Source organism: Camelus bactrianus, chromosome 5, assembly GCF_048773025.1.
Source record: "Camelus bactrianus isolate YW-2024 breed Bactrian camel chromosome 5, ASM4877302v1, whole genome shotgun sequence".
Classification (NCBI taxonomy): domain Eukaryota; kingdom Metazoa; phylum Chordata; class Mammalia; order Artiodactyla; family Camelidae; genus Camelus; species Camelus bactrianus.
In genome coordinates this window covers 36939089-36964782 of record NC_133543.1, presented here as the reverse complement: position 1 = coordinate 36964782, position 25694 = coordinate 36939089, and the positions used below count along the sequence as shown (strand labels likewise).

At 39.7% G+C, this 25694-nt stretch overlaps 2 long non-coding RNA genes across 3 annotated transcripts in view; one reads left to right on the top strand and one right to left on the bottom strand.

Annotated features, from left to right (window-relative positions):
• LOC141577702 (uncharacterized) overlaps window positions 1-10792 on the top strand; it is a 12574-nt gene extending 1782 nt beyond the window's left edge. The window contains exon 2 of the long non-coding RNA XR_012506996.1: window positions 15-10792. This is a non-coding gene — a long non-coding RNA (uncharacterized LOC141577702). The remainder of the gene's footprint in view (window positions 1-14) is intronic.
• Window positions 1-25694, bottom strand: part of LOC105065205 (uncharacterized) — a 614873-nt gene that overhangs the window by 8296 nt on the left and 580883 nt on the right. For both annotated transcript variants that reach the window (XR_012506994.1, XR_012506993.1), the window contains one exon: window positions 8110-25694. This is a non-coding gene — a long non-coding RNA (uncharacterized LOC105065205). The remainder of the gene's footprint in view (window positions 1-8109) is intronic.

The following is a 25694-nucleotide window of genomic DNA, read 5'->3' as shown; positions in this document are numbered from 1 at the left end:
TCTGCATTCCCTAGGAAAGAAGAGACAAAGCAGACCACTGCCGTCATACTCCTGACCTTCACATGTGTGGTTCCTTTTGCCAGGAGTACTCCTCTGTCTTCCCGTGGCTGACCATGGTTGTCTGGCAAACTCTTTCTGATCCTTCAAGTCTCAACTCTGATCTCACTGGTTCAGGTATGTTCCTACTGACCACATAAGCTGGATGAGATGTCCCTGTTATCTGGTTCTACGATGCTTCTCATATCATGGACGTATCGTAGTGGAAGGGGCCGTATCTATCTTGTTCATCATTATAATCAAACATCTGGGCTGATTTCTGACAAACACTGTGCTTTCAATAAAAATGTGTTTATTGAATGAACAACAAAGTTAATATTCCTTCTTTTTCTGGCCTGTATTAGCCCACCCCAGGAGAAAGGAAGAGAGCAAACGAGGGCTCATTTGAAGCCAAGAGATTAAACTCAGCAAGAATATGTGTGAGTTAAACATAGAGTTCAGGAGGGAAGGATGGAAAACGATAAAAATAGAATATGGAACATAATTAACTGCATTTGAGAGAATAAGAAAAGAATCTAGGACATTTTTAATATGACCCCCAGTGAATACATGAAAAGAGTAAGCAATTATGTTTAAGAAAATAGATTGAGTCTTGAAGTGAGAGACAACAGTAAGGAAGAAAGCCTTCAGGAAACCTGGACCTCACCTTGCACTACATTTTCAGAGAGATTTAACACAAAGTGTGACACCGGAATCAGGCCTCCAAAACAGAAGAGGGATTGGGAGGGCCCAGCGTAGATGCCATTGTAAAACAAACTTAAGGAAAATGAGACTATCCTAAGTATGAAAGGTAACCTCCCTGCTTTCAGGTAATCTGTGTCATTTCAGGATAAGAAAATGAAGTATCAGGACTTGCTTTTCAACTTTGTTGCTCTGTTGTCATTATTCAACTGTGAGAGAGTATGGCTGACATTTTTCATTTTTGCTTGGGAAATAAATAATAGAAGCTAACAGAAAATACAATCAGAAATACACTTTGCTCAGGGATGGTGGGGAGGGTACAGCTCAGTGGTAAAGCTCATGCTTAGCATCCTCAAGGTCCCGGGTTCAATCTCCAGTACCTCCTCCAAAAATAAAAAAATTAATCAAATAAATAAATTACCCCCCAAACAAAACAAACAAACAAAACCCAAATACAATTTTAAAAAATGAAAAATAAAAATTAAATAAAAAAGAAGAAATAAACCTAATCCACCCCCCACCAAGAAAAGAATACAATTTGCGCTAAAGAAACTTGTTAATGGGAAACACTAAGTATCAGAAAGGACATTGAGGGAAGCTCTGCTGTCCTAGAACAAACTTCCACCTGTCTGGAGGGGAGGCTGGTGAAGACGTCCCAAAGCAAGAACCCTTCTAGCTCTCAGCATCACGATTAGGTGGCGTTGTGAGTTCATCACACGCACCTCAGTGTGGTAGACACACACAGGGACTCAGTTCAACTCCTGGTTCACCCACTTCGCCGTTGTTAAATGTATCTGAGACTCAGTTTTCTCTCCCAAGAGATGGACATGATAATATCTACAATATTTGTCAAGAACGTCTTAATTTTCTTTCTTCCTTCCTTCCTCCCTTTCTTTCTCTTTCTCTCTTTTTTCTCTCTTTTATTTTATTGTGAAAAGAACTTAAGATGAGATCTACCTTCCTGGCACATTTTGAAGTCTACAATGTGGTATTGCTGACGACAGGGACAGCGTTGCACGGCAGATCTCTAGAGCGTATTTACCTGCTTCCCTCAGATCCCAGCATGAGTAGCTCTCCACCAGGAAAGCTCTTCTTAACCCAGCCGACAGTGTTACTGGCCTCATCAGACACTCCTTCTTAGCACTTATCAAAGCTGCAAACTTATACTTAAGTCTATAATTCTTCAATTAATGTGTGTCCTTGACACCTAATCCAGAACTTGGAACTTAATAAATACTCCATATATTTAGGGTGATGAATGATAATTAAAAGAATGAATACAGTTGTCACTTGAATAACACAGGTTTTAACTCTGTGGATCCATTTATATGTGGATTTTTTTCAGTAAATTTGTGCTGTGGTACCACAAGGTCTGCAGTGGGTTGAATCTGCAGATGCAGAACAGGGTCGGGAGGGCTGACTATTGAGACACTCAGGGTTCTCGACTGAGTCCGTGGGCACCCCTAACCCCATCCCCAACCCCCGAGTTGTTTAAGGGTCAAGTGTACATGCGTGAATAAAGATTAAGAGACATAAAATGGCACAAGCTTAGCCCAGTGCCTGGCCTTTGCAGTGATGCCACGTCTTTGCTAGTCAAATTCCCCCATTGTTCTCATGGGAAAATACCACCAGGACTTTTTGGTTTGTTTCCTTGCTTGCTTCTTCAGAAATGCCTGTAACTTCTGCAGCTGCCACCACGCTAATCCAGGAGCCATTTGGGAAGGTTCAGAAGCTGGGAGACTTCAGAGCAGTTTCTTCTGAGTTTGTTCCCCACAAAGAGTTCTCTTCCTTTGTCTTCCAATCCCTGCCTATCACCCCGCCAGCCCTGCAGACAAACATGTCTCAGACAAGTCTATCCGAAACCACAGGGACCACATCTTAAGTAACAGATAATTACACAGCAGTGACTTCTCTTCTGGCTCACTTATCTATAATTTTTTCATCCTCCCTGCTTTTTTCTCACCATCTCATAGCTCTTGTTCTTTTAACCCAGTGCAGCTGCCATGTCCCTGTGTCTTGCTCACCGTCGTTTTGCTGATCCTGCTGACCTCAGTGTGCTGCTGAGGCTAAACGAAGGTGATAGGCTCTTAAAAAAATTTTTTTTAATTAAAAAACTTTAAAAAGAAGAGCTAGATTCTTGAGAATGTAGTTCTCTAAATTTAAATTCCTTGGTGATGCTCCCCAAACTTTGTCATGTGTATTGTAATAAAGACCCTAACTTGTAAGTCCACGAGCTTAGGTGTCATATCCATCAGCTAACACTGTCTCTAGTATCAAATGATTACCCAATATGAATTTGTTAAGTAAACAATGAAAAAAAAGTATTGTGCACTCAAACCATGGACCTTTTATATAGCAAGGTATATTTTAGCAGTGAAATACACTTGGATAGAATTTAAAGTGAATCCACTTAATGCTCTATAAGAATTAGAGTGATTGGAGACACACTGCTTTGGGAAAGATCCCTGGTGTTCTTACTTGCTAGAAGTAATAAAAAATCCTTCCTTCTGCTTAAAAAAAGAATGAGAATCATTGAATTACGTTGTAGTCTAAGATAGTCCAGTATATTAGAGATGGAAGGGAATTCTGAATCTCCTCATCATGACCAAAGTAAAGACTAGCACACGTCTCCCAAGAATATAAGCAATTTATGATGCAATTTGCAAGGGACTTCAATTGCTATTAAAATTATTAAAGCCATTCTTATCATTAAAGACTAAGAGTGCTGACTGATGTTGTCTGATGGGGGTGGACTGTGGGTAATTCTTTGAATCCCTCCCTGGCCTCTTTCATACACGTTCACTAAATATTGGTTTAATGGTTGATTGAACTAATAACGCGGAGGAATTTCCCTGAGTTGATTACCCACTGCTTTCTCTCCTACCTCCTTGATCCCTCTGCTTTTACGAGCAACCTGACTTGGTGGAAACCAGTAGCTGACATTTCCCCTGTAATGGAATAGTTCCATTTGGGCTTGTTAGAGTCAAATCAAATCTTCCATCGTGTCGATGTTTGCTCACACGTCAATATAAAATACGCTGAAGGAAGTCCTGATTTTTCTCTCCTTTTCAGATGTCCAGATCTCTGGGCTAAACTAGACGGTGAAATCAGTCCAGGTGTAACAGCAGTACGGGGCGCAGATTCCCTTCTCTGTGTTGTGGAACGACTGTCTCTTACATTTGGTGATTCAGAGAGAATCCTTTTGTGTTAACAGCACATAGTCTTTTTAAGTCTTCCTGTTGCAGAGGAGTTTGGCCAAAATCTAGCATCTGCCTTAAAACTAATCTTAGATCAGGGTTGGTTGGTTGGTTTTCCTAGGTGTCATTCCATTTTGGAAGACCCACTTACGCAGCTATCCTAACAGACTGTGGGTCAACGTAGTTTTGAAAATAGATGATAATCAGTTTAAGATTTACAGTGCCTTAGGGACTTTGGATAAAATAAGTCTGGGCTCTTCCTAGATTACTACTTATGTGATGACTGTGATGTAGGTGAACTTTTAAGATGTAGAAACCCTAGCCACAAAGTTTGCTCCACAGACATCTGCTCTGAAATAAATTAATTCCATGAGGGAGCTATGACTGTACTCTTATTTTTCTAAAATAAGACATAGCGAACGAAGTCCTCTACAAGCACCAACCTTCTCTTCCACCCACACTCACCCAGGATTGTAGCTGTGCCTTTTTCTTCATTTTACTTTGCTCATTCACCAGCCTTCACACCCATATCCTTCATGTTTTATTACGCTTATGTACCCATTCAATTTTGGCACTTGGCAGTGACTCAGGAACCGGATGACAGAACTATTTACTCTTGGTACAAAGGTCCTACAGAAAATATCCACACAATTAACCCCAGCCTCCTTCATCACCACCACCACCTCCACCACCATCATCATCAAGGTATCACTTAGCTGCTTCTACAGCTCCATCCCCAAGCATCCCCTTCAGAGCCCCCTTTCTGTGTTTTGTTCTGAAGAACTGTCCTTCATTTCCCCCAGATACAAAGATTAAAATTAAAATAAAACATAGGAGAAGAATAATGGAACTAGATTTATGGAAGTTCATCCTCTAAATCTAATTTCCTTTGTGAGGACTTTAAGAATAATATTTGTCTATTCATTTATATCTTACATATTCCACAAAGGATTAGAGATGACTTATAAGATATATACAGAACAAGATAATAAATAAATACACCTTCAAAAAATGAGGAAAGGAAAATAAATTGAATCAAGACCTATACCACACAGATATGAAATTGCTTTAGAATAAACTGCAATTTTGGCCTTGATTTTCCCAGTAAATCAAAGAGGGGAGCCTTCAGATAGCTACAGGCCACAAAAGCTTTAAAGTGTAGCCCTAATTTATTTTAATAGAGGCACTGAGGATTGAATCCAGAACCTCGTGCATGCTAAGCATGTGCTCTACCACTGAGCCACACCCTCCCTCCCCACAACCTGTAAGTTTGATGAGTGCAGAAACTTTGATTTTTCTCTTCCTTGATCCTAACACAGTTCCTGGTATAGTGTATGTGTTCAGTAAATATTCATTTAATGAAAGAATACATGATTCAATGAATGAATGATTGAATAAATGAAACGGATCTAAGAACTCAAGCAGTGCTCTCTTACCTGACCAATAGGATCTCAGCATTGCCCATTTATTTCCTTGAAAATCTTCACCTTCAGTCACTGATTTTCATTTTGTACACTATTACACTTTGGTTGTTATCCAGTGTCAGTGTCCTCCACACAAAAGACCACCAAGATCATACCTACTGCAAGCACTATTGGGTTTCCTTCTCATTGCAATGAGACAACCATAGAGCATCTCAACAGGACGGGTTAGGAGGGACCTAGGGTAGGATCTGAGTGTGGATCAGGCGACCTGAGGAAGGTGTTCAAGGAGGAGCGAGTTCACTCTGGGTTAAGTGCTGTCAGAATACGGGGTTAATTCCATGGCTGAGTATATGATATGAATGAACTTTTAAGCAGAAAAAAAAAAAAAAGACGACTAGAGCACCGCTAAATCTGTCATTGATAAATAAGCAATAATCATTTATATTATCGGGGCAAGGGGGTAGCTGGCATTTTGTGACGTCGACAATGGTTAGGTTTTGTCATGCTGAGACTTCATTAGAGAGTAGTCTTGGTTTTGCCTCGATCTATCATGATCCCAGAGTACCCTGGCCTGATACTGACGTTCTGTGAAACTGCTGTTTAATAGAACACCAAGCCCCAGCTGGGAGCATCAGACCTGCTCCGAGATGCCAGCGATGCTCTCTCTTTTCACTGGGAAAGTGACATAAAAGTGACATGAAAAACTACTGTCATCTATTTGATTTAAGTTGAATCTTTTTTTTTTTAAAGTTGCCTAGCAGGGTCGAGTAATTTAGAAATTAGTCAGAGATGGGTTGTTCTCACAGGGAAGGAGAGGGGACAGATTTTGAAACAGGAAGAAGGCGGAAAGGAATGCCTCATTAGAGCAAACTGAGGGGGCTGGGGTATTTAAAGACACATGGAACATGAGAAGAAGGAAAATAGATGAGAAACCTTACTTTGTGTTTTGAATTGTTGAGACTGAATTTTAGAAATAGGATTTTGTAAAATAACAAGAAAGAGAAAGTTGGAATTTCTGTGTTTACTACATGTACGAGGAAATAGGATGTTGTAAAATTATGACACAAAGAAAGTTAGAATTTCTGTTTTTATAAAAGTTATGCAACACCATTACTGAGATACACATAAAAGTAGTGCAAATGGCAGTATGAGACTCCATCTTCTACACAAAGTGCTCTAAGCAACCTTTTATATCTAAAATTTGTCATTCATTTTAAAATATCACTTTAGATATATTAATTAATTAATATTACATTTTTAAGTGATTCATCCTGCTCTCTGAGAGGTAAATAATGAATACCACTAAAAACAGACCTTTATTCTTAGATATTAAAATACTGAAGATTTCATAGATTTAAGCACATTTAAAATCTCTCTTTGTAAAAGATCAATCAAGCAGCCCAGATTACATCTCTGTTCTTTACATAGTTTGTTATCATCCATCATATCCTGTCAGGGATGTTAGCTGTTTTTGGCTAGTTCCCAGGACCTTTCACAAGCTTTCATCTTTGGAAACTCAATTGCTTCCTGTATGGGTAAACTCCGGAACATCAAACCTGCCCTTCCACTCATTTGGAGGCGAAACTCGCAGCACAGTTTATGCATGCCTTTTTGCTGAAGACATGATTATCCTTGTAGCTTCTCGTACATAAAAGCCCCTGACTCTGCCCTCTTCCTCATCAGAGCACATACTGCCATAAAGAGCTCTAGGTACGCCATTAGTTTTATTTTAGTCTCTAAAGTTTCTTTCATTTACATGTGTGGTCCTCTGCTTTCCACAATTTTAGCGCAGTGTTTTTTTATTTTTCACTTGAGGGAAGACGCACACATACATACCCCTGTTCAGCGTACACCCCTGAGGTAGATTCTTTGCAAAGACACAAGAAACATACCATTAAAAACAAAACACTGCTCAGAGACGTCCCTGAGCTTTCATCTTCGCAGCAATAATCAAGCAGAGATTTGTTCATTTTCTGGTTAATTAAAACATTTCTCAATTTGGTTCTCCAGATTAGATTTCAGTAATTAGACAATGGCCAAATCTTTTCTTCACTACACGTTAGGTAATTCTGCCAGATTTTCAGCACATACACCTTGTTCCTTCCTAAATTTCTTCTAGCGCCAATTTGTTTTCGTACAACACTAAGTATGCTTGTTTGGAGTTGAGATAATTATCACATAACTTAAATAAAATGCTACTACAGAAATAATTTACGTCCCTGTTGTTTTGGACCGGTGTAATTTACATTTAACCAATTCTCTGGCTCATTTAAATTGCTGACTCTGTTTAAAATATGACTGTCCAGATAGCGCAAGACATTTGTTTGGTGCAGTAAAGAGTAACTGAATAGCTCAACAGCTTCTTTGATAGCAATTTTTATTAATTCCTGGTAATTTAAATCACAATTCACATTGCAAATTTATACACATAAAAAAGACATGACATTTAAAAGTTAGATTTAAAAAGTCAATGTGGATGTGGCTACCTCAGTGGACAAGTGATTATATATTGAAATGCTACATATTTTAATATTGCTCCCAAGTGCTTCTTGGTTTTTTTTTTATTATGCAATTAATGTTTTGTTGGAATTTCATATAAGCAAAAACAACGTTAGAAACTCCAAAATAAAAGCTGGGTTAAAAAACATAGATAATATCAACAGTAGATGTTAAGGGCCATCTTTTCTTTCAATCATTCTGTATAGGCTTATGCAAACTGAAGGGGATAGAAAGGAAAAAAGAATTCTTACCTGTTCAGGTGTTTCCGGAGCAAGTATAATCTTTGCCTTCATAATTTCCTCTGAAAAGTCTGGTGCTGTCAGGAGCAGCGTTAGACTGGAAGTGGCCAGGTAGGATCTGAAGCTTGGTTCCAGACTAGACCTGAGTTTCACCACAGCGCATGAAGGGAGTGTTCCTGCCTCTATCAGTACGGTGTATACTTCCTACCCAATACCCTTTTATTTTTTAGGATAAAACATTTCCAACATTATAAATTGCTACGTTGACTTTTATAAACTTGGTTTTCCAGCCTCAGTCTAAAGAGGCTAGCAAATTACTCCAAAATCCATTTTAGTAAAAGCAAGTCTGCAGTGTCTCCAGAAATTATGGGTTAGAGATACAGCTTAATCGTGGTCCAGTTTACTCCAAGAAAGTCTAAAGATCATTTCCAAACTTCTCAGTATGTTTTTCATAAAGTACCTGGGACGGCAAAGAAGAAACTAAAAACTTACAACATCAAAAACCATAACTGACAACTGACTCACTACTGAGATCTTAGATAATTGGCATTAATTATAAAGGAATCAGATTGAGGGAAAAACCTCCTCAGGGCGCAAGTCACGGCAATACTGGCGAACAGTTACGTGGTATTTACTAGATGCCTGGCATGGTTCTAAGATTTTACTTATTCTAATCAGTTAATCTTCACAACAAATCTATACGTTCAGTTACTATCATTTTTCCTACTTTTCACTTGAGGAAAACAGATGCACAGAAAAGTTAAGTGACTCACATAAAGTTAGTAAATGGTGGTGTTGACAGTTAAACCAAGAAAATCTATTTCTTATAACATATTACTTCTTTATATATCACAGTTTTGTTTTGTGCAAAAGGGGTCACCTGAAAAAAGTAGGCAAATGCTTCACAGCTCCTAATACGTGTCCGTTAAGACTTAGAACCTGTAATAATGAAGAACTGGGCATCACTCTCCAACCTGGGTGCTTCTCCATGGCGGGTTGTCCTCACTGTCAGAATCTTTCTGCATAGATGCTAATTGGGTACCACCCAGGAGTCACTGAGAGAAAGAGGGGACCGTACAGGCAGGTCAGAGCGTGACTGCAAGCTTTCACCTCAGTCCAGAGAGTGAGAAAACTGCTGAAAAAAGAAGGGAATAATAACACGAAGATTCAGAGTAAGATCCTGTCTTTGAAAATGATTGTCTATAGCCTTAAGGGAAAAACGTCAGCAAACATCTGGCAACCTAACAAAAATGCAAGGAAAGACACATCTTCTACAAAGCAAGAACTGACAATTATTAAAAGAAAACAGATTGAGTTTTTTTCAAGCATTAAATAAAGTGAAAAAGAAACTGAATAAGTAATCAATGTAAGGATATAAAATATATCTGCATATATATACATATATATATATATAGAATTAATACCTCATCTGAAGGCTTTAAAGAGCCATTATCCATAGACAAAAATGAGAGACTTTCACAAATGAAGAGGAGGACAAAAATATGAGAAAAATTAGAGGGAAATGATTATATAAATAAAGGAGAAAACATTCTTGTGGTGACTAAGTACTGTGCTAAATTTCTTACTTCACATATAGGAATATAGTCTTCACTCTGACATTAAATAGTAGTAATTATAATAGTAATACCACCAACCTTTTATTAAGTACTTGTTGTCTGCCAGGAACCGCTCTGAACAATTTACACAAATTAATCCATTTCAAAAGTAAAATAACTGGAACAGAGAGGTGCTGTTATATCCTCATTTTACAGGTGAGAGAACTGAGGTTGAGTAACTTGCCCAAAGTAAGTCGGCTGCCTTTTGAGTCTGTCTTTTTAATCACTATTTTACTCACGATACATGTCTAACAATAGGATGTTGATTAAGTAAATTACGAAATGTCTAAAACATAGAGTATCTTCCATTTCCATTTCAAGAGCATGTTTAAAAGCATTATTTGTTGATATGTAAAGATATTTTCAATCACATGTACAAATAGTTACCTTGTATTACACAGTGGACATCTTCACAGCTTACAGCTCACAGAGCTGTCTAAGGTGCCAAGTGATCACAGTGGACTAAGCCACATCTCAGTCTTCAACCTTTCAGTAGGTGCCAATAAATTCTCTCTATACATAGTAAAGTGGAAGAATGCTGACTTATCATTTGGTCTTACGTTTCCTAGTACATGCTAGAAAATGAAAACATAGGGCACTTCCTTTCTCATAATAATCTTACTCATCTCACGGCAATTTAGCTTATTCTCACTTTAAATTATCTTTAAATACTATAGACCTAGAGTCATACTTCCTTTAAGTGAATTTTCTATAGTTGTAGATTGCCTGTGCCATATACTAAATAAATACGAAAGTCTGTAAGTACATGACCAATAAGTGTCATATGCACATTTACACTCAAAATTGGGGCAAAGTAGTTAATTAGAGTGATGAGAGAGGCGTGGTCATGAAAATTTGTTATTTATAAAAGATGGACCAAGAAGAGATGGCTCCGAGCACCCGTCTTAACTGTGTGGATTTTAGAAAGATGCCATAATGAAAGTTAGGAAAATCTGGAATATAAAGTGATTGTCTATGTTAAAATATAAGTAAATAAACAAATCCAAAAACCCCAAACAGAAAGACTATACTAGAGGCTAAGATTAGATGATATCATTGTTTTTTTTTTTTTTTTTTTTTTTTTTAAAAAGACCTTGCTTTTCTGGTAAAGGGCTTGTTTAGTTTGGATGCTGGGCTTTCCTTTCTGAGGAGTCAAGTTTCTCTTTCCAGATGGTTCCTCCTCCTCCCTTAACTCAAAAAAAAAAAAAAAAATTGCTGTTACGGTTATTGATTTTGATTAATGGATACTGTCATGGGAAACCATTTTCTTTTCCTTAAAGAATACAAACCCCTGTGATAAGGAAAAAGTTTAGGTTTTAAACCTTTGTCTAATGTATAAAAGATCTACCTAAAAGTGCTAGTTGCATAAATGAACCAGGGAAGCGTTATTTCAGTGAACACTGTTTTCACCTCTACGTGGTGCATGTTATGTACTCTCTAAAGTCACATGTGTAAGACGTGTTACTGAGTGCTAATTGCATGAGTAAATGAGGATAGTACTATTTCAGTAAAAAAATAAAATAAAATAAAGTAAGAAATAAAACCTTCACCTACCATGAACCAATTAGATTAGGGAAGACTAGGCCTAGGGCTTCTTTGCATGGTTTGAGAGGATCTAGCCTCAATGTAGGATGTTAATTTTTGAAGTCTTTTCACTTCTTTTTCATTCTTTGGCTAGAATACAATGGCTGGTGAAAGAAAAGCTCTTGACTGGAGGCCTAATTTCGATTCAGGCATATAATTAATGTTCCCAGGGTCAGGCTCTTGCCTGGTAGATGCCCCATGGGGTTCCAAAGGCTGCGCTGAGGGAACTGAGCAGGAAGAAGTCATCTCTGCAAGCCAGCTGGGCTTCCCTGGTTCCCCCTCCCTGGCTCGCCTAACCCCACTGCATCCCTGAGCCTGGCTGGTATCTGCTATCAAGCAGAGCCAGAGGAAATTGATGGAGACAGTGCCAATATCAGTGCCCCTGAGGCTTCCCCCTTTGCCAACATTAGCTATAAAGAAGCTGGTCTCATTCTCTGTTAAAGTTATTGATTTTTTTCCCTCCCTCAGGCCAGTCCTGCATTATGCTCCTTCCAGGGTCTGAGAGCTGTGTCTTTCACCAATATGTTTCTTTTAGAACATTCATTTACGGAATCAAAGAACTCTCCTGGGTATCCTGTTATCTTGCCAGTCCTGACCTGCAATATAGCTGGAAAATGCAGGCAGCTCTGTAAATAACAAATCTGAACTTCATCCCTTAGCGCTTCCTGGCACACCTCTTGTTCAAAAAGACTCTAAGAAAATCAGGAGATGGTGTTCAGTCATTGCCTGCTTCTTCTCCGGTTACCTGTGTTTAAATCCTCTCTGGTTACATGTAAATGATGTTTATGGTTTCTATTTTCTCCTTGGTGGATACTCTTTAAACTGGTGAATTCTGTCTTGAGTTATTCATTCATTTAGTCCATATTTGTTTATTTATGCAATCCATTCATTCAATTCATTCATTCATTCATTCATTCAGTACTTACCTTTTTGTCAGGGGTAGAGGGAGGGTATAGCTCAGTGATAGAGCGTGTGCTTAACATGCACGAGGTTCTGGGTTCAATCTCCAGTGCCTCCATTAAGAAATAAATAAATAAATAAACCTATTACCTCCCCTAAATTGCAAAAAAAAAAAAAAAAAAAAAAAAAGTTACCTTATCGTCTATTTATCTACTTCATGCCAGGCACTGCGCCAGGGATGGAGCTTCTGTTTGGAAGAACCCAGACCTGGTCCCTGTCCTCATGATGCTAACAGAGTAGTGAAGCAGAGAGTGTATAAAGAAATGTGCTCTGTGGTATCGGGGAAAAATGTAAAATGCTCTAAAACAGTACAGCAGTTGAGATGGGAGAATCTGCAGAAGCGACATCCAAGGTGACCCAGCCCGGGGCTGGAGCGCGTGCTCTCCACGGGTCTTCTCCATGAAGATGGATGGGAGGGAATAACGGGCCCTGGACTGCAGGCGGGAGAGGAGCTGGGAAGCTCTTGCTCAAGTTCACAGAGAAACGATAGCTCACCTAATGACGCAGGAAGGACTTTTGGAAGGAACTGACAATGTCTTTCTTGTCTCATTTCATCAGCGTAAGACAGTATCAAATATTGCATTTTTGATTTGGAGAAATTATTTTATTTCAACCTAATTGAGATTTCTGCTTCATTTTTAAAAATTAGAGTAGGCAATAAGTAAAGTGTAGACAAAAAAGAGATGATGTCCCAATCACCCACAAACTCTGCCCTTACCAGTCTCCCGGTAGCAGTAAAGGCTGTCCTTCCTCGTCTTCTTCCTTGTGTGCATGTGCGTGTGTGTTTGTGTACATATATGAATGTATGTGTGTATGTGTTTATATATATATATATACACATATATTACATAAAAGGAATTAATACTATTTATACAATCAGAAAATTATTTTACTTAATAAAGATGCCTTTCCATATTAGCCCAAATAGATAAACCTTATTTTGAATGTTTGAATAATATTGTACAAAATATAAATAAGAGTACAATATTTTAATAATTCCACATTATTTTGATTGCTTTGCACAGTTTTGATTTTTCACAGTTTTTCAATTCATCCAAAAATTTTCTTGAAATATTATTTGAAGTGAGATCACAATTTATTTCCCCCCCTAAGTGTTCTGTTCTCCCAACCCTATTTACTGAATAATTCATCTTTTCTTTATCATCATCATGTACCAAATTCTCCTCACAGGCATAAATATCTTTTTGGAATCTATTTTCTATTCCAGTGATCTATTTATTTATTATTATGGCTGCCCCACACTGTTCTAATTAAAGTCTCATGGTGCTTTGACATCTTATAAGCGAGAGAACCTAAGAGTAGTGGTTAGGGTTGTCGTCACTGGAGTCAGGCCAAATATGACTCCAAACTCTAGAGAAATAATCGTTTATTTATACCCCATGCTGTATATGATTACGGCATTCTTATATCAGTATGATATCTCTTTCAGTATACTGTAGTTCAGATTACGATTAAAATTGATTTGGGGTTGACTTTCAGTGAGGGATGTGTATTAAACAATTTATTTTTAAGAAAAAAATATTGAAATTCTTTAAAACACCATTCTTTAAAATTTATCTTCTTTCTTATAAATAATTGACTTGGAAACAATGGTGGCTTTAATAAAGTTACAAATAAAAATACCTCAGCTACCCTGGTGACTGTCTACCCCCACAGCTCAAGTCCTTGGGTACAGAATGCAAATACTGTGTTGACAGCATAGACTGTGGGCAGCTCTTGAAGAAGGGGAGGAGGGATGGGAATAAAGCACATTTTTTTTTGAATCCTATACGACAGAAATACCTGCTATAGCCGCAAGTTGCCAGGCACAGGGGAGGGAGTACGGAAAGTAGAGTCACCTGGAGAAATTACAGCTGGCCATGGGGATACTTCAAATCAGTCAGTTGGAAAAACACCATGAGCAAAAACTCTTGAACAATCTGAAAGAAAATATTTACAAATAGTAATAATGTGTTGCCGGAACTATGTTGGCAGGCAAAATATGGTAAGACTTGAGGCAACAGACTCCAATTCTGCAAGGGAAGTCTGGTCGAGGGGCTGGACCCGGGGAGATTCAAAGGTATAATCTGACCACGTCAAGAAGAGATTGTTGGCACCAACTGACTGAAAAGCCAAATTCAGTTAGTGTTCTAGGGCAATCTGAATTGCGAAGTCCAAGAGGAAGATTTTTAGGAGTAAAACACCAAAGTCACAAAATGGTCCTACTGGTTCAGCAATATACTATTTCACCAGCAAAGTCATCATTTATCCTAAAAATAGTAGACACTCATTATCATAACCCCACCCAATGTACTGGACACTGAATCTCTTTTAATAGTACCTAAGTCCAAGTTAATACACGCAGCTAGATGAAAAAGAAAGTTTTACACGGGCACCCACAGACTTCCATTCTCCCTCACCTCTCCCTCCCTCTCTCCTTCACACACACACACACACACACACACCACACCACATACCACACACACACACGCAGGGTCCTGAGTGGCTGCCGTCAGTTCTGTCAGGGTGAACGGGAGGAGGAAGTAGGCAGGGACCGGGCTGCTCTCCTTTCTCTTTTCCTTTAGTCACACAGCCAATCCTATTAAAATTCTCCTCTGACAAGTTCCCAGCTGTTTTCCCCACCATTCCTGCTGTCACCATCCTTGTCTAGGCCTTGATGACGACAACAGTGGACTAATTAGTTTCTAGCAGCCTTTCCTCTTCCAATCCATCGACTTCTCCATGGACAGATTTACCTTCTGACTCGGCAATCATTGCTCCGTCTTAAAATCTTCAGTGGCCCTTATTTTCTGTAGAACAAAGACCAGTCTCTGTCCTGCGGGCCGGCACAGCCCGTCTCCGAGCTGCCGGCGCCTGCAGCTGTCCTCGGGCGCATCACCGCGAGGCGAACCGCTCGCGGCCCCGCACGCCCTCTCTGTCCGCTCTCCTTTCCTGTTTCAGTGTGTGATTCCGCCAAATTGTTTCCATTTCCTTTTTCAAAATCTACATCCTTTCCTTCAAGGTCCAATTCATATCCCTTCTCTTCCTGTTTCCTTCCTGAACTTCCCCAGTGTCCATGGCCACGCTTTCCTCTGAGCTGTTTTAACAACCGTAAGTCAAGTTGCTGGGCAATACTAATTTTTGAGATTTGGGGACTATTGTAGAAGGGGGCAAAGAATACAGCCTTTAAAGTTGCAAGTGGTTTTCTCTCTGCAGAGGCAGAGACTCCAATTCACTTTTTGTGGAGGATTGTTTTAGAGGGTGGTAATGATTAGTTTTAGTCACACATTTTGGACCGGGGGTAGGAGGCCTGCACCTCTCTGCTCTTTTACAGTTAGGTGTGGGCACATGATTTACTTTGGCCAATGAATTGTGAAGTTAAGTGACAGGTGATACTTTTGGTTGGAAGCATTGAGTCAACACGTGATTTTTTCCAAAATTTCCCTGCTACATTAGCAACCAGCAGTATAACTGATAGTGGTTGAAACCTCAGTCTGGTTCTAGAGGTTGATATGCAGAAGAGCCCCTCAAATCACCAAGTTGCCTCTCCTTCGTCAGCCGGAGTCCATCGACTCATGAGTAACTACAGTTCCCCATGATTAATAAACAGATAGCAGGAGCAAGAAATTAATCTTGATTTTTAAGTCACTAAGATTTAGGGGTTTTCTACTTTCCTGCATAACCCCTAGCCTATCCTGAATAATACACTTTAGGAAAAACTTCAAAATGCACCTTTCATTCCACAAATTAAGTAGGTGCCCTTCCATTATTGTGGAAACACTATGAAAGCATTATTTACTGAAATGCAGGTGTTAAGTCACTGGATAGTTGAGCTGAGCCGTTTCACTGAGAGTTTATGTCACAACACCCAGAGTGAAGAATCTGATCGCCAGCACTTCGGAGTCATTTCAGGGCTCTGGAAATGCACAGGGATGCTTTGAAGATCAGCTAGACAGACGGGCGTGCGTGTTCTTGGGAAGGGGAGGCCTCTTTCCTCATTTCCCCAGCAGTGGGAACTGCTGCGGCTCACGGAGGAGGGACTTTTGGAGCATCCAGAAGACTGTCTGTTTCCTGAAGAGAATTGGCGGCGGGGTAACAAACAGGTCTTTTAGACAACAGTGACATTAGCAGAGGGAACTGTAGCCACAGAGAAAAATCGTAGCAGTTAGTTACTGGCTGAGGGTGAAAGCTGACTCCAGCAGACAGACTCTTTTGTGAGCATAAGTGAAGGCACCCCTGGGGAGTCCCAGAAATAATTAGAGGATATTATGGAATTAGGAGTTTGAGTCAATGTCATTTGGACCATAAAATAAAGTTGACCTGATTTATTACTGGATAAATCACGTTATTTATGTAGCAGAATTATATTTATAAAGTTTATTTATCATTCTTATTAGCTGGTTTACAATGATAGATTTTTGCTTAACACAAAAATCTCATCTTCACAAATATATTGCTTTTGAAGACAAGGACAATTTTTAGTATACAATGGGCACTTAAAATAGGTGATTGTTAATATTGGCAATGAGGTTGTGGAAGAAGTTTATTTTGAGCAAAAAAGCTCATTTTATTTTCATGTTGGGTAGAATTTAATATATCTCTAGAAAATTAAGAATCTGAATTTCAATAATAGAAAGGAACCTAGAGAGAATTCTGTCCAGTGCCTTCCAAGTGGGCTTGGAGGAGCCCCTCCTGTAATTTCAACAAGATATTATCAGAGGACTTACATTTTTCCATGCAAGCTACTCCACTTTTGTCTGTTCTGTTAGTGGGTTCTACAGTCAAGTTCATTTGAAAAATGAGTCTGCTGTTAATATAAGACTGACCTAGACCTTTGACAAGATTGATACAGTTCAACTATCTTATTTTATACAAGGTCAAGACATGGTAAATGAGTTGCCCGAGGACACATACCTGGTACATATAAAGCCAAAGAATCAGGTCTCCTACTAGCCGCCCTGGTGTTAGCAACCACAGTTGTTCTTGCTGATTTGTATTCTTTATTTGTAAAATGTATTATTTACTTATTTATTTTGTAGTTCCATAAATGTCCCATTTTACATACTTCCACTTTAACCAGACACTTAAAAAAAAAAAACAAAAAACCTCACAGATGAATGAAGTACAGTAATGAGGAAGAAAACTTCTTGGTGTGGTTGGAATAGTCCTGAGTCCCAGAATCCTGCCTTGGATTTGGAAGTAATCTGACTTGCCTCTCATGTGATGTGCCAGCCCCCTTCGTCGGAACACTACTGAGGGGAAATCCTGCCTATGTTGGATGACTGGGAAAACCAGTGTCTCATCTTTGAACAGTTGAGCCTGTTCTCTAGTTTGGTCTTTTATTGAACTCCATTTTATTTTTTAATTGAAGTATAGTTGATTTACAATATTGTGTTAGTTTGGGGTATACAGCAAAGTGATTCGGTTATCTATATATACATATATTTCAGATTATTTCCCATTAGAAGTTATTGCAAGATATTGAATATTATTCCCTGTGCTATACAGTAAATCTTTGTTGTTTCATTCAACTTAATTTAATATCAGTATAGCATTCCAGCCATTCTCCTGAAAATATAAATACATATGCCAGTGGCCATACTTATGTTTAGCTTGACCTGGATGGAATTTTTTAAAATTTTAAATTAGTTACTATAACTCACAAATCAAAAGTGGTGCTGAATAGAATCTGTCCATTTTATATAGGAAATGAGCTCTTCAGTTTTCCACAATCCCCAGCACTCCCTTTTGCTTTCCACTGGATCTGCTTCTCTCATTTAATGGTAACCTCCCTGAACACAAGGCATTGGAAATGAGTTCCATGTGCTATGCTATATCCATGTCAGATTGTTATGTTTACCTTAAAACTCCATGGATTTATGCAAATGTTCAAACTTTTAATTCCTTAAGTGAGTGTATAACATACCTGAAGAGTGGTGCTTGCCACTTTCAAATCCCAGTTTTGTGACTCATTATGAATAAAGGGAGAAAATGGGTCCGTGAAAAGAAAAAGAGGGTGAAGTGTGTGAACTGGGAGTTTCAGCAGCTTCAGCAGCAGCATGAAAAAACGGAATCCGTGGAAACGTATATATACAGGAAGCAACCCAACATGGGAGTGATTTTTGCAGCCGGGAAGCAGTTATTTACATTATCTAGGAGGCAGAGTCAGACACAGCAATCTCACTTGTAAAGCAAAGGACAGTCGTTGTGTGGGCTCGAAGTGGAAGGTCCAGCCTTTGAGCCGGGTCCAGATATGGAGATCTGCTCTGTCGGCGGCAGCAGCTCCAAATGCAGACGGACGCTGCCTCTGTCAAGCCAGCTCTCACCTTATGGCAGCTCTCTGGGATGCAGTCTGGAAACGCCATATGGGATATAGCCTTTCCCACATAATCCCATGGAACTGTTTTACAGTAACACATTATGAATATTTCATTTTTTCTTCACAAATCCACTTCCAAGGTGTGGAATATTCCTTTTCATTTTTTTTCCTTTGCTTTCTTGGTCCTTGGTTTAAATGGTTTTTGCTTAGCTTGATGAATACTTCCTTATCAAATTTAGGATGTTAGTAGAGAGTTTAAATTTATTTGCCATCACAGTAATAAATAAGGATTTGCTGACCTTTCTTGCTACACATATATAATAGCAAAACAACTAAGTAGACACTTAAAAAAAACAATTGGTTTGAGTTTTCCTTTCTTTCTTTTCTTTTTTTTTTTTTTTTTTGCCAGAATTGGGTAGATTTTTTAAAAGCAGAGTTGGCTCAATTAATTTGGTGTTCTGGTTTCCTGGAAATGTGGTCTCTCTCTGACCCAGCTTAAAGGGATAATCTTCAAAGCTCCTTTCCTATCCTATGGTTTAATTTTAACATATTACCCATCAGTCATTTAAGTTTATATATTGTTTTGAAATGCAGCTTTGGGGCTATTGCTTTGTCTCTCGATACCAGCAGAATCATTTCGTCCTTCTCCAGTGAGTGATAGCAGCTGGTTGACAGGCCAGAGTGTGCTGCAGACTGTGCAGAAAAGGGAGGGGAAAATACCATATCTAATTAAAGCAGCAGGGAACGTTTTTAGCAAGGCAAATAGTAATCCTTTATCTGGAAACTGGCCAGGGCATCAGGGTTAACAACCCTGTTTGTGAAAAGTAATCATAAAAAATAGATACCCACCATGGTGTTACAGATCCCAAGTGTCTGGGATGTCCAGGCTTACATCTCATTTAAAAAGCTTTCTTACATTCAGTGTCCCTAACACCCGCCGAACAACATTTAGCAGCTATGGAAAGATAGTGGTAGCTTCAAAGTGCCCACGGGTCTTATTTGTGCTGGATTGTAACAAGAATTCTAACTATAATCGCAGGGAGAAGAAAAATCAATTGCCCTTTTAAAGGAACAGGACATAGAGCTGTTAAAAATAAATTTCTTTTAAACAGACCCATCCTTACTGGGTCAGAAGTACCAGGAATCAACTCCAGATGCGACACTTTAATGGTTGTGTGACATCCGGTGAGCCAGTTGGCCTGCCTCACCTTCAGTTTCTCTCTTGGGAAAGTGAGGGTAACGAAATTCATCTACTACCTTCTCTGAATAGCAGGATCAGATCAAATACCATCAACCACGTGAAAGCACATGAGAAATGGAGGGCAACTTACAAGTGCGAAGTCTTCCTGTTGTTCGTACGACGTTAGCGCCTGCAGGACCCAGCTACCTAGTAACACTGAGAAGCCTTGGTTGGAAGGCTTATCAGTGAATAAGCAGGCACATTTCTCAAGAATAGATCGCATCAGTCCCCCAAACCTGTCCGTTTAATTCAGTCCACCCGAAAGTGCTCTGGACCTAGCCTCCAGGTGATTTGTTAGTTATACATATTGAGCTGAATCTGTTTCAAAGAGGGAGTCACATGGGGTGGTTGGTAATCCAACAAGTTGAGGCAGCTGTTTCAGAGACAGGCCACATAGAATCATAGGAGAAAACCGGGGGAGAGGAATTCAAAATTCATATACTTAGGAATAGTGTTTCAAGCTGTAATCAGGGGTTGAGTAAGCAAGCTCAAAATGTAGCCTCTGAAATTTGAGCAAAATAATAAAAACAAAATACCAACTATCACTTTTGTGTTTGGAAATATCTAATAACGCTGCCATTTCAAGCTGTGTCACAGTTGGCAGGGCCTCCATCCTAGAATTACTGTCCCATTTCTGGGGAGGTAAATTCTAGCTACAGGACACTTCTGAATTAAAAAGTATTCTGAGGTGAATAGTAAAATCACTGTCTCTATCTATAATTATACCTATTTCTGACTGTATTAAAACAATAAGAATACCTACAAAATGTAAAAAAAAAAAAAAAAAAAAAAAAAGAACTTATTTACTGTCCCCAATCTTTACATTTTAGAATTTTTCAAATATTGATTTTGAGTTTCAGGCAAATAAACAAACAAAAACTTCTCTATTCAAATTTCATTTGCAACTGTAAAGATTTTTATTCAAATGCCTATTTGTTATTTATAAACAACCATCTACACAAGAGTTAGGATAGAAAGAATGCTTGATCTGTTTATTCGTTGCTATTATTGTTATTAAATTAATGTGTTGTGTTGGAGAGAAATAAAGGGGGAGGAAAAAACTCAAGAATAACACGTTGGGCAGTTGAACTCAAGTGGTTTCTCAAGAAAAGGTGCTTTTCTTTAGTGATTATATGGTGACCTGGAGCCCCATGAGTCCTTTTCAATCACCAAAAGTCACAGCCCAGATGTGAGAGCCTGGCAAGGGCCTGGGGTGGGGGCAGAGGAGGGGTGGTATCTGCCAAACACAGTTTAAGTTTGCATCTCTTTCCCTTTGCCCCCACCCTCTGCCCTCCAACTAAAGTCGACAGCATTGCTGTCTTGATTCTGAACTGTCCTTCGCAAGTACACCTGGAAGGCTCTGCTCTTCTCTGGGGCCAATGTCATTCTTTACTGTCTCCAGCAAACTCTAGGCCAGCAGGCTCATCTGGTATCAGTGTCATTCATGTGCAAAGTAGAAACCAAATGCATGATCTCTGAGCTGAAATTGGTCTCTCCAACAGTCCCAGCCTCTTTAAGGGGTGGCATGCACTTGAAGGTTGGTTATTAGTTCCAAATGCTGCAGAAGCATCTGCTCTCAACTAGCTAGAAATCATGTTTAATAACAAGAAAATCTACTCCAGCCAAATCCCTGTTGGGAGGGCTCCCGCATGAACAAAAGGCCCCCACTTCCCCTGATTTCCATAACAGATGTAGTATCTGATGCATGACAGCTCAGCGCAGCCCCGCGCCATTCTTCTCCTACACATCCATCTGCAAGAAGCCGCACTTTCATTTTATTAATTGCTCTGGTGGGCTACACGTTATTTTCTGTTGCCCAGAGAGTATTCTGTTTGTGCTTCATGCTACACTGGTCACAATAATAGTGATTTTTCTTAATGTTAAAGGTTATTAGCCTTCCTCCTTTACTTTGCTCTGCATCTTCCATACGCAATAAACTATTAATGCCTCCCTGGGGGGTTGACGGTTTCACTTAAGTTGGTGGGGTCTGGTCTGCCCATCCCTGGTGCTACTTCTTTGTAGTCTTATTGAGCATCCTTAGGACAAGCCAGTTATAGGGGAAAGTCATTAGCAAGATCCTAAAAACTGAATGCAATTCCTAACGCTTAAAAAAAAAAAAAAAACCAAACAAAAACAGAGCATTCATTTTGACATTTGTTAAATCAACAATCACTTTAAAATAGCATACACACACACAGCCACAGACAAAAACATTTGCCACTTTGGAATAACAAATGCTCTTAATTTGGGTCAGTTTTCTCCTTCTGATGGAGCTTTAGGTAAATAGTGAGGTTTGCTGCCTGATGCCACCAGTGGGCCAACTGTGACACAGCTGGCCATCATCCCACGTCACTGCGTCGTAGGATGCATCGCAGCAGCAGCAGCTGTACAACGGCATTAAAAGCGAATGGGGCACAGGGAGCGAGGGAGGAGCTGATCAGAGTTTAGAGGGAAAAAACAAAGAAAACAGAGTGCAGTAAGAAGAGGAGTTGTATAAAATAATAATGATAATAATCTCCACTTTCAGTTTTTAGTAGAAAGTTGATTGATTTATTTTACTTTTTAAAAATAAAGTAGGACATACATGTGAATTTTCATCCTCAAAAGACTCTGTTTAGAATTTAAAACATCGTAACTTGAAAGACATTGAATTTAGTACTGAGTCCAAAATCAAATGAGTGCAACTCATGTTCAGGATACACCAAAAATAAATAAATAAACAAAAGATACAGGTACAGCAGACCAATGGTAAAGCCCCAACAACACATATGTACGAATCTGCCAGGTCAAGCATATTTAAATATGATTTGCATGTTTGTGGAGCTGGCCATGTAGAATTTAGACAGGAAACAGCAAAATAAGTGAGCCGTCCCTACTACCAAAATCTCCTGAATGGAGTACCAAACTATCAGAGCAACACTGAAGCATCCCAAATGGTATTTTAGAGCAAAGGTTAAAGATTAGAGAGAAAGAAATGTATGCTTCTGTTAATCTATCCCTTTTATGGTGTTTAATATTCTTGCCTGCTGATTCTGAAAAATAAAAGAAAAAATTAATCAAAACAAAAAAGAGCAGCAAAAGCCATGACATATTTACTTATAAGTATTATGTCACTGGAAATCTTTCAAGAAATCTTTTTTGGACCTGCCACATGTCCACTTACGGAGCCACTGATAAATCTTCCTTTAAATGTAGTTACAATAAGAATCCTTCTTTGCCTATGTTACAAGCTAATGCTTTTTTATAAGACTTTTTTTTTGGGCATAAGGTTATATTCGGAAAACCCTGGCATGAAACAGGTCTGCACAACTGAAATCAGTAACACAGGAAAATGTGCTATGACTATACACTATGACTGCATTTCTTCTTGGTTACCTTTTGGAAGATTGCCCCCAAACTACTAATACCAAGAAAGAACATGTTTCTTATATTTTGCTAAATGTTATTTAATGGGAAATAAACATTAAAAAAAATAGGCTTTATCATGTACCACATGGGATAACATCAAGAGGAGGAAAGAAATGTTTCACAGCCAGCAAAAGAGAAGCTTGTCAGTGTTCGCATCCTGCCCCTGACTTTACCCTGGTACCTTTCTCAACGCAGCTTCTTAATGGGAAGGGCAGTTTCTCCCTCCACCCCACCCCTGTGGCTAGAGTTGCAGCTGGCAGCCATGCGAACTAATCAAAATAGCCCTTGGTGAGATTTTGCTTTTGCGTGGACCTCTATTATTTTCCTTCCATTTCCCATCCCAACTTTACCTGCCCCCACACAATAGGGCTAATCCTCCCTGAGCATCCAAGACTGGAAAGAGGCTTTGGAGAGACTCTACTCAATTGTTGCATTTCACAGATGAGGAAAAGGAGTGTCAAAACATTCACTACATCAGTTACTTAAAGACCATGTGAGTCAAGGATTCTGTTTCTGGATTAGAAAAAAGCTTATGAACATCTAATTGACAGAATAATAAACGTGCTACCGTATACGTGTAAGCTTTTTAAAAACACTCAGTACACTCACATACAGTCTGTGTAACAGTCTTATCACTCCAAACTCTCAAAGAGGCGCAGTAGGCATCATTCTCTCAGCTGGCCATGCTGAAGATAAAGGAAGTGTTCTGGGTCAATTAGCAGAAATACAGACAAGACGAAGAGTGAGAAAGAGATGGGGAGATGTCTGTTTAAGCACCGCAGAAACACTGGCTCCCGACTACGTGCCAGGTACCACAACTCTGAAGACGAAAGGCATAGTTCCTGTTCTTCAGAGGTGGGTGTCGAACTAGGGTGGGAGATATGAAAGGCAGTCTTCACAGCAGTCATACAGGGTGCTTTGGGAGCAGAGGGCATGGAAACACGTGCCTACAAAATCACACCACACTTGACAGAGAAGGATTGTTTCCCGCTGGGCACTGAGGGATGAGCTCGGGTTTGAGTCCATCAGTCAGACGGAGGAATGGCATCCGTCATCGGGGCATCGCGTACACAGGGAGTATCGGGCTGAGGGCTTTCACGAGGTGTTTTCAACAGCGCCCTTTGACTCCTCTCTGCTCTGCTCTTCAGCATTATTTTTTCACCATAAACAATGAAGAGTTACCAAGAAATGCTTCATAACATGTACATGAGAAGATATGTAGTGAGAACAAAGCAGTAAAACAGAACTAAACAGTACAATAATATTAAAAAAAATGGCATGATTTGTACAAAAACCTTTGCAAGGTGTAGCCTACCAGGAAGGGTGACCCATAGCACCACTAACATTTTATTAAACTTGGGTTATTTTATGCCACCCTCCCTGACTTTATGTAGTTTTATTTTCTCCCCAGCTAACATTGTCTAAAGTTGTGGCTAATGGTGATCTCTGTCTTGTTCCAAAAAGACCTGAATGACAAAAGCAGCAGTGATTTGCTCCAGGAGAGAGAAGAGGGGAATGAAGAGAGAATCGGCCACCTGCCGCAAAGGCTAAAGAAAGAGGAGTTTGCAACCCGCAGATGCGCAGGGAAAACTTTTCTGCCTCTCTGTCCAAAGTAGCATGAGCCCCTACTTAATGCACACACACTTTACTGTCACCACTGGAAAATCCTGGCTTGGTAATTCTCTGCCAAAGGTGGCGTTAGGACTAGTTCAGGTCCCCCCACCCCCTGAAACTCACAAAGATCTCCACTGGAATGAAAACAAAAACTGCATCTCATTAAGTGTGTAGAAGACAATTCAGACAGAGTCCGAGGAAGGAAACTGGGGCAAGCGCTACATAAATGAATGGTATGAAAGGAGGAAATTTCCCTGTTCTGCTATTAAACAGGATTCTGGATTTGCATAGAAAATCCAGTTGCAAAGCCTTTAAAATTTTTAGCAGCACTGTTTCTTCTTTATGTCATTGTCTTCTTATAGTAAAAGAGGCGAGAAAAACCTGGGGAGGCCTTTTTGGGGTGCCGAGAGGTGGGGTGTGCTTGAAAAGGAAACCTCGAGGGGCTTAACTCTATTCATCTCGTCCTTTCATTGTCGCCTAAATGGAGGCACAGCGTTAATGCCAGTGCCCAGGCCAGGGAGCTGGCAGAGGGGCTCGGTGCTGCCAGGCAGCTGAAGCCTTTCACTGGTGACAGCTTTTCTCCCAGTGTGTCCTGTTAGGAGTTTGAGTTGACAGACAACAAAGGATGGGGAGTGGGGAGATTGGACAAACAAGCTGAACAACCATCACCTTTCTCCACAACGGTGCCTTGGCTAGTGGACAAAGGGAGAAAATCTACTCTGGGAAAGGGTCGGGCTCTCCTGCCTTGGGTTACCTTTAGTGAACACAGGAACTCAAGGGCAAGTCTCTCAGCTTCATCCAGCTGGGTCAGCTGTCTGGGGGGCCTTGGGAAAGGAGAAACTCCTTGCAAATGGAT